Genomic DNA, 14,238 nt, shown 5'->3' on the forward strand with positions numbered 1-14,238 from the left:
ACAGCTGTAGATTTAGAAAGTAAAAAGCTCAAGTGGCAGAAAATAATTTCTCCACCCCCTTGCCTGGTGTCTGTACTAAGTAAACATAAAATAGCCTTCAAAAGCAGCTTTCTGCAAACAATGCAGCTGTTTGCTTTCTTTGGGGAGGCAAAAAAACCTTTCCCCTAGAGAAAAAAAAAATTAAATCACTATTTCAAGAGGGTACAAAGTGAACTTACAAAACCTTAGAGTCTGGAACATTTCAGGGCTCTGGCAAGACACTATAGACAATTTAAACTATTTAAACTAAGTCCTTGTCAGCAGGTCTAAAAAGCTTTCACCAGCTGATGGAAGGCTCAGTGGACTTCATGAAATAAGCTAGCAGCCCTCATCCTTTAAAAAACATTTTCCTTATCACAGAAGCTACCACCATTGGCAACTTTCCACAGATGAAGTGGCCATGGAGAGTACAAATCTAACAGCTACACATGAGCTACAGGAGCCAGCACTTTCCTTTCTCACAAGCCGACATAATCCAGCACTTCTGCTTCTTGCCCCAGACAAAAAATTTGTACATCTGCTTAACTCCAACAGGTCTTGTCTATACAAGCATCAAGTCAAGCAAAACTCATTTTAGAAGAAGCAACTAAAACATAAACATTGGATTTCTGCAGACATACAGCCCTCTTTTTGAACACTGATAAATGTCTTGACATTTAATTTCTTTTAGGTAGTGTCAAGCTGCATTCTGTGAAGGAAACAATATTATGAGCCATGTGAATTCTGCAAATCCCAGATCTAGAGTCCCGCAGTGGCCTGTATGCCATCAGTGGACAGTAGATGCCTCTCAGGACTGTGGATATGAAGGCAGGACAGAAGGGCCTCACTCATGAACTGGCATTCTTATTGTGCCGGATTTGCATTAACTGATATTTGGTGAGGAGGGAAGAAGCCAGTCACCGGAGTGATTTTTTTAAGAGAAGCCGTGCCTGACAAAACCAATCAGTAACTAGTTTTGAATATTGACACTTTGTAAAACACTAGCAAGGTGAACAGCCTCTGTGAACACATGTTAAAGACTAACAAAGCTCGGGAAAAAGCTCTCTGCCGGCTTCTGGAGAGAGAAGAACGAGAGAAGAGCTTCCCCGCTCCCAGGCCGCAGGCCAGGTCGGGGAGGGGAGGCCATGGGGCCCCGGCCAAGGCAGGGCCAGGCCACACAGTTAACATCCTGTCCCTCAGCGTGGCCGCTGTTAACATCCTGTCCCCCAGCGTGGCCGCCACACGAGATCATGTGGCTGAGGCCAGAGGTGGCCGCAGCCCACACAGGGAGTGGCCCTGCAGCTGGAATTGAAGGCAGCAAGGGCTGGGCACCAGCCATGCGGCCGACTCTGACACAGCCCCAGTGTGGCCTGAAAAGCCATCACCATGACTGCTACGCTCACAGCCCTGCAGGGATTATGTGACCATCAGCAGGCCCTGGTGAGATACTAACTCTTTCAATGCATAAATGAGACTTGCAGACCTTCAATCCTCCCTCGAGTGAGAGAAAAGCACAGAGTCAAGACACGCAGAGGAACAACATGAAGACACCAAAGTCCATGAAGAAAGAGTCAAGTCCCAGATGGAAGGAGAATGAGGAGATGCCATAAGTTCAGGCTGAAATCCTCTTGTAAGTCTATGGAGAAGAATGTAATTGATATATCAGACTTTTTCCCTGTAATTCATTGAAAAGCATGGGGATATGAAACGTACAAAGATATGAGCAAAGGCATCTATGCTAACGCAAGCAGATATTGAAATAGCTGTGATCCCATGAGAAGTTTGAACAGAGAGAGAGAAGAGTGATGAAGACCCTCTGCCGCCAGGGAAAAAGAAGATGATGATGATAGTAGTATATGATAGAGATAATTCATGCTTTGTAACTGTATAAAAATTATAAGATCCAACCATGCCTCTGACCCTCATGGCCAGAAGCAGGGCTTTTGTTTCTATTCAAAAGATTTCCCGGACTCAACCAGATAAAATCAAGTCTGTTAACCAATGAATGAGTCCTTCTCGGTCAATAAGTAGCCATTTCCCAGGAATGTCCGAAACACTCACGGGTGCCTGGAATAGATTACATCAAGGACTGGCATTCTGGTTACAATTGTAAGACTATTTCGAGGAGCTCAGACAGCCAACTGAACCTATGGACTGACTTTTCTATGAGTCTGAGTCTGTATAGTCCCCATTATACATGTTATGAACAAAAAAATATTACCCTTTTTTTTAAGAGAAGGAGCAGCAGAGGAGTTTTTGAGTTGATCTGAGAGTTGACCGTTGGCCAGGACTTCTTTGTTAGTGAAATGTTGTAATCGCCAGTTAAGTATCCTTAAGTATCGCCATTTGACTCTCTATAGTGGAGGATTCTTGTTTTTCAGCACCACCCTAGTCTGTTGCCAGGAGGATAACAACCCCCCTCTGATGGTCGGTGGGGAGAGGGGGATATTTGCATCTCAGGAGACATGCAAATTTGCCTCCAAAACCCAGACTACCTTGGGACAGGACCTTTACCAAATCCTGGAAAATACCCCAAAAGAGGCGAGCTGAAGCAGAATTAAATGGTCAGAGTGGTGTCTGGACAGCAGGGCCGAGGTCCAAAGCCGGCAGAGATGCTTGAAAACCTCGGTCACTCCTCGCCCCAACTGCAAACGATGCCAGTCAGACCCAGGACCCGCTGGACTGACAACCCAAACTGAAAATCTGGGTGTACCCCACTGCCTTGTGAGGACAAGACTCCCTGCTCTGCCCCCTTAGGGACAGAGCTGCAAATCTTCCTCTTCAAATTCACTGCTGGGAGTGGCGGCAGAACTCCGCGGATCTGCCAAAAGCCCCAATTTTGAGCTGACCACTTTAATAAAGGCATTAAAAAGGAGGAGAATCTCCTGTCCTGTTTACTTCAATACATATGAAGGGACATACAGAAATCTTATGTCATTTCTGCCTCAGGCAGAATAAACTGTATATAAGCTAGATACCTAGAGCAGTCGGTGTGAACCACTGGGGAGACGCTCACACTATGTCCATCCAACCCAGGTTCACCCAGTGTCAAAGTCCAGGGTGACGCTGTCTTGGCTGTGGCAGTTTTATAATATTCTATCTGGTTGTCAATCTAATAAATTTATAAAATTTTTTTAGAAATTTGGCTGCCGATTTAATCATTTACAACAATGATGATGATCTAAGAGATAAAGAGAATCTTTGCTTTTGAACAGCTCATCTTTAAAATAGTACCACATAAGTTGGCATGGCCCATAAGTGCAGCTGTGGGAAAGCTGTGGAAGATGGGAGGGATTTCATAATTGCAGATTCCTGAGTGGCTGCTATTTGTGGAAATTAAAAGCTACAAAAGAACTGTTTTTGTAGAGAAGTGGCATGGCACTCCATGGCATGGCAAGAGAAACTCCTCTCCCTAAGTGAACTGAAGAAAGATTATTCTAGAAGTAGTTCTAGAACAGAACTGACTAAAAAGACCCAAGTTTCGTCTCTTTACATTGTCAGTGAGAAAGAAAAGAGGGTGTGTGGAGGGGTGGGCGGGGAGAGAAGTGTTCTAAAGGTTTTATTCTGATTCTTATTATTCTTATTTTTAGTTACTGTTAATAAAGTTTTCTTTATACCCTTCTAAAGTTTTGAGCCTGTTTTGCCCTCCTCCTAATCCTATCTCACAGCAAGAAAGGAGTAAGTATATTCCAGTAAGTGCACCAACACGTGGCCATCACTGAACCCACCACATTAACTGGAGCATTGGCCAGGAAATTGGTGAGCCAAAACCACTACACTGAGCTACACTAGAAAAACCACCAGAAGACTAGTGGCCTGGATGGGCATTAGTGTAGCAGAGGTGGAATTAAGTCTAGAGTCCAGAACTAAATCCCCAAGTCTCCCAAATCAAGGTCTAGCACCTTGGCCACTTCTCTGCCAAACACCAGGATTTCCCTTCTTCCAGCTCAGTAGCTGTAACTAGGAGAAAAACAGTATTGATCCCAATTATGTTAAGATTAGGCTAGACAAAGAGCAGCTGTGGACAAGTGCAAGCAATTTTTGTCCTGCTGCTAGAGATCTAATTGGACATAAAATCCCCAGCAGGGAGTGGAAACAGGCAGTGAATAAAGAACCAAAAGTAATGTCCATTCTGTGACCTAAAGTCACACTAAGCTTGCAAAAAACAAAGAAACAAAGCTAGCATTCCCATCACTAAAACTTCCAAGCAGTCAAAAAACTTATGACATCTACTGGAGCTCTAGGAAAGAGAGGAAACTGCCACCTGAACAATGACAATTTTATACAAATAACAGTAACAGTGTTCTTTTAACCCAAAGAGTCTGAAACAGGTTGCAAAAAAGTGCCATACAAAGCATTAGCAGTACAGAGTTCAATCAACTCACCCAAAGCCACAAGCAAGCAACAGCAGAGATTAGAATGAAACCATCAGATCCCACACGTCCGTCTCCTGGCTTAAGCACTGTTGGAGTCTGCAGCAGACACAACCAGTGCAGGATCAGAGTGGAGGTGTGAGCTTTGGACCTACGGGCTATTGCCTGAGACACAGGATCGTTATCACTGGAGGCACACAGACACTAAAAGCTGGTCTTTCATAATCTCCCCACAGAGGACATTTATCTCCCTTTTGCCAAATGCATAAGGGACACAAAGTTTTCTATTCCACCTAAAGAGCTCTTCAGTGAGTAAGTGCTTTCCTCTTCAAAATCACCCAGGTCACATCACAGAGTTTACACCAACTCCTTGTTCCTAGCAATGCGATTGGAGAGCTTCTGGGTCAGCAGACAAGAATTTGATTAGGGTGATAAACAACAGTATTTTAGTGGCAGATCTTGGCAAGATCCCCTACCGCTTTACTTCCCATGCTGACTACCTGGCCTTGGGTTAGGTAGTAAACAGATTCCAGTCTTGTTCTCCTGTGCTTACTAATACTGAAGGCAACAGGTAAATGACTTTCAACACAGCCATCCAGTTGAATTCGTTTTCCCTCCTTGAGGAGCATGTAAAATTCGGCAAAACCAATTTTTAAAGGCAATGCCAAAATATCAGAAAGCTGATGAAGCAGGCTCATGGATTAGCTCTAGCAACCTGCCACCTCTGGTCGAAGACACAGAGCCCCCCACTCATCTACAGAACCCTTGTGGCAGCATGCACACAGCCACAAAACACCAAATAAATAATTTCACATTGTTACTTAAGGGGGCTCCAACCTCACAGAATATTGGAGACAATCAATGGAAAAGGACTCCTTTCAGCACAGGTCAACAATAAAATACTTATTCACAACCTGCTTGAACTGCTGCTAAGAAAACAACTAGTGACAGAACCCAAGTCCAGTAATAAGTTCTACTTGTTGCACTAGATACTACACAGAGAAGCAAGCCTGGATCTTGCTCTGAAACAGCTCAAGATCAACACAATATCATGTCAGGAGCAGAAATCCGACTTCCCAACTCTTTAGGCAAAATGGCAGGAGCTTCTAAAGTTATTTAGACTTGACATGAGAGACGAGCAAATAGGTTTTTTATAAGTCAGCTTATTATGCTGAGTACTTCTGAATGCTCCACTATGAACAGACGAGCAGATGACAATTTTGAAAGACCTGGCCCAAAATCAATACAATGAACACTGAATTCATGGTCCTAGACTGTTCACATTATCTAACTTGCCTCTCCTGTTAAAGCCAAACTCCTAGGATATATTTCTGAGACAATGGTGGGCCTAATCCTTACCAATGAGAAAAAAAATCACATGGGACACTTCATCACACAGGAAAACACTAGCTTACAAACTGGTCCATAACAAAAACTGGACTATATTTTTTTAGAGTCCTCAGTGCCTCCTTAAAAGATTTATGCACATGTACATTTTCAAAAATGGCTGCTGCTTTACAACCTTCCCTTGTGGCATAACATGCCAAGTAATTTTAAAAAACCTGTCACAGGTCAGCAACATCTGCCTACCAGAATGAACACAACAACTAGATCTTATTACTTCTAGCATGCTTATAGAGAGCTCATTGATGAAAACAAGCACAACTCCAACACAATGGAAGATGTCAAGTTTGCATGCACCATAGCTGGCCTTACCCTAAGGAATGCACATGCAAGGGACTGTGGTATACACTTAGGCAAGAGGATTGCTTAAGTGTCAGGTATAATATGCAAGATGAAATGCACTCATCTATTTTATAAAAAAAAAAAAAAAACCCCAGCTTCCACAAGAAGGTTGTGAAATACGTGAAGCATTTCAACCTTCAACATTACACTGAGCGTCCCCTACTTTGCCTGTGGAAGAAAAAAAAGGCAAGAATCTAGTCCATTCTTTGGCAAAAACAAACACAAAATGTGATTTGCTTTATCACGGCCAATGTCCAAAACTCCATAGTCCATATTAGCAGATGATTTTTTTTTTTTTTTGGCTCTCAGAATGGCTCTTTTCTAGTGGAATGTAGAAATAATAGAACATCCTGCTAAAATAATAATTGCGACATTTGAGCTCAATTCATGCCATTAAGCTTTGATCTCTGAGTGAGTATAGTATCGTCAGCACACAGTTTGCAAAAAGCTGTGCTACACAGCCCCAGTCACTTTTTCCAGCTTTTGACCTATCCTGTTGAAGGACAATATAACTGCAACTAGGAAAAGGGGGTAAAGAATTCCACATTGCAAAAGGTACCTTTCTACTTGGCAGCAATCACAAAAAGGAGAAGGAAGACACAGCCTCCCCAAGAAAGCTGCTTTTCCCAAAAGAAATCCACATGCTCAGACAATGTTAGGACAGAAACACTTCAACCATCACCCCTTCCACAGAACATTCTAGTCACTGAATCACTTACACTGGGGTCAGTGTATCATTCAGATACCTGGTTTTAAAAAGTGCAACACTGATAGGCGCTCCATGATCCTACTGGAGAGTCACTGCAGCATCTGGCATCTTTCTGTCTTCTGCTGAGCAAAGTTATGAAGCCTTGTGCCTTTGTCATCACATTCATAGGACTTTTTTTGAAAAGGAGTGACTCCTCCTACATCTTGCTTTTGGAACCTGCTGTTTATCTTGTAAAAGACAAGGACACCAACAGTGTTCAGTACAAGATTAAACTGCAGTTTGAGTGCATGCCCTACCCTGTAACATCAAAAGAAACTGTAGTGTTATTTTCCTCTCTATCTTTGCCATTTGGGAACATCATACCATAAATCAGTGCATGTTTTCAGTAACAGAGCAGAACACAACATAGTTTATAGTGTAGAGAACATCACAGTGATGCCTTTGAGATTCAGAGGCAAAAAGAATAAGCTGTCGGTTAAACTTGATATCTACACAACTGCAATGATATCTGTGGCACAGCTATAAGTAACAGCAAACAAAACAAAAATATCCCTGAAATATGCAGAAAACATCAGCCAAGAAAAAGCCTCCAGCACAATGAAAGGAAATGACATTGACGAAAGAAAGCAATAAACCGGCAAAGTCAGTATTTAGCAGCCATTGTCAGCTTGAGCAGAGCTGGAGTCTGTAAAATCTACAAGAACTCAGCTCCCACACAGCTACCATCAGCTGCACTGATATGGGAGATGGTCATCCACTAAAGTGGTAAAGAGATGCCTAAGTACTTTTGAAATCAGTGAGTGTCAGAAGAATCTATGAAGATGAATGAATTTATGATCAACCTTGGTAACCCATACAGACTTCAATAACCCCTTATCTTTAAAGTTATTAATAGAAGAATATGAAAATAGCTGGCACACATGATAAGGCAGCCCACATACCTGCTGAGTCAGGTGTGGCACAGGGCAGTTAGCTCGGAGCACTGCCAGAAAGCGTGTGACAATCTTCCCTTTTCGCCTGATCCACAGAGCAAACAGCTGTTACTCACACTTTCTATTCTTCAGCTCCAGCTGCACCCCCTGCCACTGAAGCTTCCATCCTTAGGGTGAGCATGGCAGTAAAATGCTGATATATGCCTAATTCAACATCATGCACAGACATACCCAGGAAGGAAGGATGGCAGAACTTGTGCAAGTCCTAAGCTCCACCACACAATTCAGAAATATTTTCAGGATGGAGCTCCATTAGTTTGCTCCTAAAGCTTCAAGGGACTAAACATAGAGCTGAAGAGCTGTGGTTGACTAAATATCAAACAAATGACTCCAAACAGCAGGCAAGTGCAGAGGTAGAATGAAGTGGAAAAAGCAATAAGCTTGTAAGAGAGCAAAGTGAGCAAAAATAAATTTTGCAAGTTTTTTATGGATATAGGATTCAAAACATATATGTTTTACATTAAGTTTAGAATATCCTTAATAGTGTTGAGAAAATTCCACTGGAGCCAAAGCACACACTGCAACAGACAATCCCATTTTGCAATTTTATCTGGTTTTAAATATATATATTTATATTAATATGAACGTAACTGGGAGAATAGATGTAGAGACGAATATTAAGAGTATGTCACAAGAACACAGAATGCAGCTGTGGGAGACATGGCTGGCACTCAGAAGAATGATAAAAATTATCAGGGAAAAATAAAATCTGTAGAAATATCAAAACTGATGGTGAACAGGTGATTACATTAGTTTGCTAAAAGAAAGACCTGAGTCCAGACCTCTCCAAACACAGTAGAAAACTTCTTATTGCTTACTTTAGCATGAATATTTAAATAAAGGTTTGGGAGAAATGGGAAGCAAAGCAGTAAGAATTGCTACTCTGATTTAATAGGGTAAAGAAAAATTAAAATATCTAAACTACCTTAAAACAAATAAATTTAATAAAAAGCATTTTTCTCATTGGTAGAATAAAAATACAAATGCAGGATCCATTCAATTAAGCTTATTTAATAAGAACATCCCATTCAGAGGAAGAGTAGATTTTGATCTTTGGCTTCTGTACTAGTACCACAAATAAATATATCCATGGAACTGCATTCAGAAAAGCCCGGTGCTGCTTTAATGTTTGGATGAGGAGAGTTCTGGGTTTTTTTAAACCATTCAAGTTAGGTCCTAACTTTTTATTAGCAGTCATAGACAAACTCCTGTTGCAGGAACATAATTAAAATAACAGGAAGAGAAAAAAAGCCACTAATAGATCCCCAGAATATCAATATATTCCTCATTAATACAGCTCTCAAAGAACATTTACGCTGACTTGCTTGTTTCTTTTTAAGGCGCAAAAATTCAACTGTAAAACAGGCATATCTCTAAAAACATTAGACTTAAACCCAGCTTGCTGGCACTAGCAACAGAGCCTTAAGTCTTCAAAAAAAGATGTGTTACCTGCTGAATGTGATTAAAAGCACACTTTGACGCCTACCATAAAGAGTATAAAATTTGGTCATGCCATTACTAGAACAATAGTGAAAGTAGGTAAGAGAAAACAGTCAAGTAATCACAAGAAGGGCAGAGGTGCTGGGATCCAAGTTTTCCTGGTCCCTAACCTTGCTCTTGTCACCTACATCACCAAAATTGCTGCTCTGAGACCTTCCACATGGCTTTATTAATTTAACAAGTACTATGCTAATGAATATTAGCTGTATGGCTTGCTTGCTCCCAGGAACAACCACCCATTTGGAAACAAACTAGTGAACTGCAAGTTGTTTCAGAGACTCAAGTGAGTAGAGTGCTAACAGGTTTCGGCCACCTGTCTTTCACACAACGCCCCTGCTATTTGCTAAAAAAGAAACCAGATCCCCAGAATAATCTCTGAACTGTGTGGTAAAAGGCTCGAACTTTGTTCTTTCACTAAGAACAACCTTGCTATCTAGCCCAAGCCAGAACAATCTTAGAAAGGCTCTTTGGTCTCCTTTTTCTGTCCAAGTCCAATTGTTCTCTAACAAAGTAAGCATAAAGCAAACCAATCCCATTGCATTAGGCAGAGCTTTGCATAGCAACACTCCTCCAGAAAAATAACACAAGAGGAAAAAGGTCAGCTTGTATGTGGATACTTATGGCATTCAAACTGACATGCATTTTTATTACCTATGATCAAGCTTTTTCGTTAATAACCCATGAATAAAGATCTGAATGCTCCCATTTTTTCTTACAGTGTTAGCCTGTTATGTCAGGAAAGCTGCATCAACAGTTTTCCATCCTACTCTGTCTCTCTCTTGGTCCTTGAAGCAAGCAAAAATACTTATTCTCTCCATCAAAAATGCTAAAAAAGACAAGACCAGCTTTGCTGCAAAGTATTTTCAAGAAAGGGAACTCCATTCAGTAGTTTTAGTCATGGTATTTCTTCTGAATTATCTGTATTACTTTTCTGTAATCACAAACAAGACATGCAGCTACAGAACAAGACATTTAAACTTTTGGATTTTTCTGTGGTGATCATATTTTAAACGCTAGAAGCAAAGTCTTACCATCGTATTTTTTATCTATACTCTTAGTATCAGCAACTGCAGATGTGCATGCTCATCAACTACACTAAAGAAGTTTCTAGAATTCAGAATTCAAATCCTTAGCTGATATAAATATAAAATAATCTTAAAGAGTGTGAATTTCTTCCATGCCAGACCTGAAGAAAGCAGGCGAGTCCCTAGCAGTCTCAGATATTCAAGGAAAAAATCAATCTTACACATAAAATGTTTTACTAAACATAGTAAACCCTGACTCTAGCTCCTCTCACAGGAGTCATCAAGAATAACCAGCAAAAGAGATGCATGATGATGTTTGTTCAGCCATGGCCTCTGGACTTATTTCAGGATTTGGTGTGTTGCCCAGCCTGGAGGACCTACATAAACACTGAGGGTGCCTACTTCAAGGTTACTCAAACAAAGTGGTAGTTTGGGTCCCTCTCTGCTCCCTTCTGTCATAATCTTTGTGCAGACACCAGTACTCACAAAGCCATGAGAAGACTCTGAACACAGGATGCTGGGGTGAAAAAAAAACCAAAAAAACGCAATGCAAAAAGAGAAGAGTTTGTTTTCAATTACTCACCCTGGGTTGGTGAATTCCAGTGCCTGCACAAAGGATGAAACAGACAGAGAGAGAAAAGAATAGGTAGACCAGGGGAAATGAAGCAGGTCCATTACTAGCTCACTAGCAACCTTCAATTACTCTGGATTAAAGTTCTGGAGAAACCACACCCTAAGAAATACTGTGCCTGCATGGTGCAATGCACATAATAAACACTAGCAGAGCTGATCATATTTGGCCACAGATGGATGAATTCAGTACCAATCCTCCTTCTGCTCTGTCTTTGTGAGTCTAACTCTGCCAGATTAACTCAATGGTGAGAGAACAGCCTCGCAGAAATGTAAGCAAGGGAAGACATCCTTCCTGAAATGCATGTATTACACTTGATTAACAGGTGAGAATCTGCAGAATCTGCATAGAAGATCTGCTGCTACTTTGTTTAAGTCACTAAGGCTTATTCCTGAATGATACATACCGAATCTGGTACTAAATCAAGTAAATCTCTGATCACACCAATACAGCACTGAGTGATGTTTGAATGTGGAAAAAACTTAGCATTACAAAAAAAGTTTGCTAGCAGCTGCCTATTGCACACTGATTTATAAACGTGCCTCAGCCTCTGTGCATGAAGAGACCATTATGAAACTTTCAACATACTTGCTTGCACTGCTATGCGGCTTTATTCAGAGGAAATTTGGAACTAATACCCAAAAGATTACCATGACTCCTAGAAACACTAAAATCTTACATATAGCTGCACCCAAGGTATTTATGTCACGTAACTATCATATGGCAACATGTCCTTCAGCAACAACTTATTGGGGGAAAGTTACTGTGAATAGTTTTGCGCTAGCTGCTGGATTATTACACTCTAATGACAAATTACAGCAAATTGTGATTTCTTGTAGCCCAGAGACCAGCTAGTAAACCCTTCGGAATACTTACAATGAGCAAAAAAACCATGATATTTTATTATTTAATGCTAAATATTCTTAACAGGTTCAACTCAAATTCTACTATGCAACACTTGTGTTCCATGCTGCCAAACTTTTAGCCCCATCTTTTCTGTTAACTTCTAATTTTTACTATAATCAGTACTAAATTATGATTATGAGAAACAATGTGCTTCATATCATGAGTAAAGACATCAAGCTCCTGCCCATACCAGATATAGACTGTGTCATAGAACTCACTCTTACATAAATTAAAATTCAAATGTGCACAATGAAGACCCACCAACATAATTTTTATCTGTTACATCAGTAAAATACTGCAGAGTCCCAGGTACTACCCATTTGGCTTAATATCCTACTGTGTCATCACAGAATCAAGCACTGATATGAGTGACAGGAAAGCTGTCAGCATATGTTGCCATTCTCACTTGGAAGGGAGTCAAGCTGTGCCACAAGCACCGAGCACAAAAAGCATTTGCACTGAATGTTTACTACCATGACCCCCTTTCAAAACTGAGGAAGACTGCTCCATTACAATAGCCTTTCGACAGCAGGCTTGACCATCTGTTGTTAATGGAACATCCCCAAGACACGGCTATTCCCTGCAATACAAGGACCAACTCCTTTGCAAAGGTGAAAATAAATTTTAATGCATTAATCCACAGCAGCAATTTTCAAAAACGTTTAATTCATTGAAGACTCTAATCTAGAATATGTTTACACTCTCTGGCTTCACCGCGGTCTGTTCTAACACACTTGAAATCAGCTTTGATCCTTTAAGTATGTTTTTGTACAGCCTTCAAAATCTACCAGGCCAGCTTGGGGGAAAGAGAGCACTTCTGGTTAAAACCAGGAAAAAGTAGGGTTTAATAAGGACTTTTAATTTAGAATCCGAGTATCTTTCCAGACATATTTTAAGCATCTGGGCTGCTGTGAAGCTGGTCTTTTGTAACAACAGCCTGATGATAGGCTGCAGTGTAGCTCTCCAGACTTCACAACAGTCCGGCACGCAGCAGGACGATTTGTTGCATACAACTGAGCCTCCTGCCCATCACAAAGGCAGCCACATCGATTTTTTATTTTTACACTCCCCCCCCATCCCAAGGCCCTCCCCTTATCCCACCCCCGCGACTTTGCAGGATTCACTTAGGAGTGAAGGGGATGAAAACCCTCCCGCTATCTTACAGCACCCACCGGGGCCGGGAGAGGCAGCAGTAAGGTGAGCCACCCTCCGTGAGCGCTGTCAGTCAGAGTTGCCTCGCACAAGAAAAGCCAAAATAAAATAACTACTTCTAAAAAACATAAGCATACACAACCACGCCCCTCACAAACACACACACAAACACTATCAGCCCCTCTACGATGCACTGCTACGCTGTAAACCATCCTCCGAGACGCGCAGCCCACAGGATCGGCACAGAGTGTGGCACCACGTCGGAAGACAAAAGCCCCAAAGCAGTAAGAAAATAAACAGAAAATAAACCCCCAAAACAACAACAAAGCACACACCCCCACCCACCCCCCCCACTCATTTGCGTTTTCCCTCTAGCTTTGTGCCGCCCGTTCCAGGCGGAGCGGGGACAAGTGGGAAGCCTCCCCGACAAATGTCCGGGATGCGTCCCGTCCCCCCGCCTCTGCCTACCTCCCCGGCCGGCAGCCGCCGTCGGTCCCGAGGGGAGCCGCCGCCTGCTCCGCAACGCGATCCCCTCCGGCTCCGCTCCCGGTCCCGACGCCGGCCCCGCTGCCGCTACCGGGCGCCCCCGCCCCGCAGGGCCTTTTATAGGGGCGGCGCGGAGCTGCCCCCGGCGGGCCAGCCCGCCCCTTCCACGGCCGGGGCCGCCCAGCGCACGGCTTTTCCCCTCCCTCCGGGGTCTTCTCGCCGTCGCCTTTTCTATTTTCTGTTTACTCTTTCCTTTCTTCTTTTTCTCCTCTCCTGTCCTGCGCGCCCCCCCCCCTTTTTTTTTTCTTTTCCCTCGGCAGCGGCTGCTGTTGGGAGGGCGGGGGAGTACGCGGCGATTTGCATGTGGGCGTGCACAGTGCAGCCAAAAACAAACTGCGAGCATGGGTATGTCCACCCCGGCGCCGTACAGCGGGACGGCGCTCCGTGGGCTACCTGCACTCGCTGCTGGAAACTCCGCTCACCCAGGTGCGTCCAGAAGCAGCCCAGCCCCTCGCGGTGCCTTCCGCCCCCCGGGCGTCTCTTCCTGGGGTCTGTGGGAAGAAAGAGCAGAAACCCGGGCACAGTGTTACCTGTGAAGTGAGTGTGCTCCAGCCTCCCACGTCTCCAGGCCTGCACCGCTCCCCGCATCTCCTGAGCTGAGCCGGTATAAACTGGGCACAGATCCGTCCTCAGCTCAGCT

The 14,238-nt window shown here is 42.9% G+C and overlaps 1 protein-coding gene across 5 annotated transcripts in view; it reads right to left on the bottom strand.

The window, feature by feature from the left end:
* The window catches only part of ABCA1 (ATP binding cassette subfamily A member 1), a 93,600-nt gene extending 79,942 nt beyond the window's left edge, over positions 1-13,658 (bottom strand). For 4 of the 5 annotated variants that reach the window (XM_009096082.4, XM_018920934.3, XM_018920933.3 and 1 more), the window contains exon 1: positions 13,521-13,658. The gene's annotated coding sequence lies outside the window, so the exon portion shown is untranslated. Of the gene's footprint in view, positions 1-4,403; positions 4,532-13,520 lie in introns of those variants that run through there. The other variant, XM_018920932.3, reaches the window with a different exon arrangement.
* Between the last annotated feature and the right edge of the window lie 580 nt (positions 13,659-14,238).

The sequence above is a fragment of the Serinus canaria genome, chromosome Z, assembly GCF_022539315.1.
Source record: "Serinus canaria isolate serCan28SL12 chromosome Z, serCan2020, whole genome shotgun sequence".
Classification (NCBI taxonomy): domain Eukaryota; kingdom Metazoa; phylum Chordata; class Aves; order Passeriformes; family Fringillidae; genus Serinus; species Serinus canaria.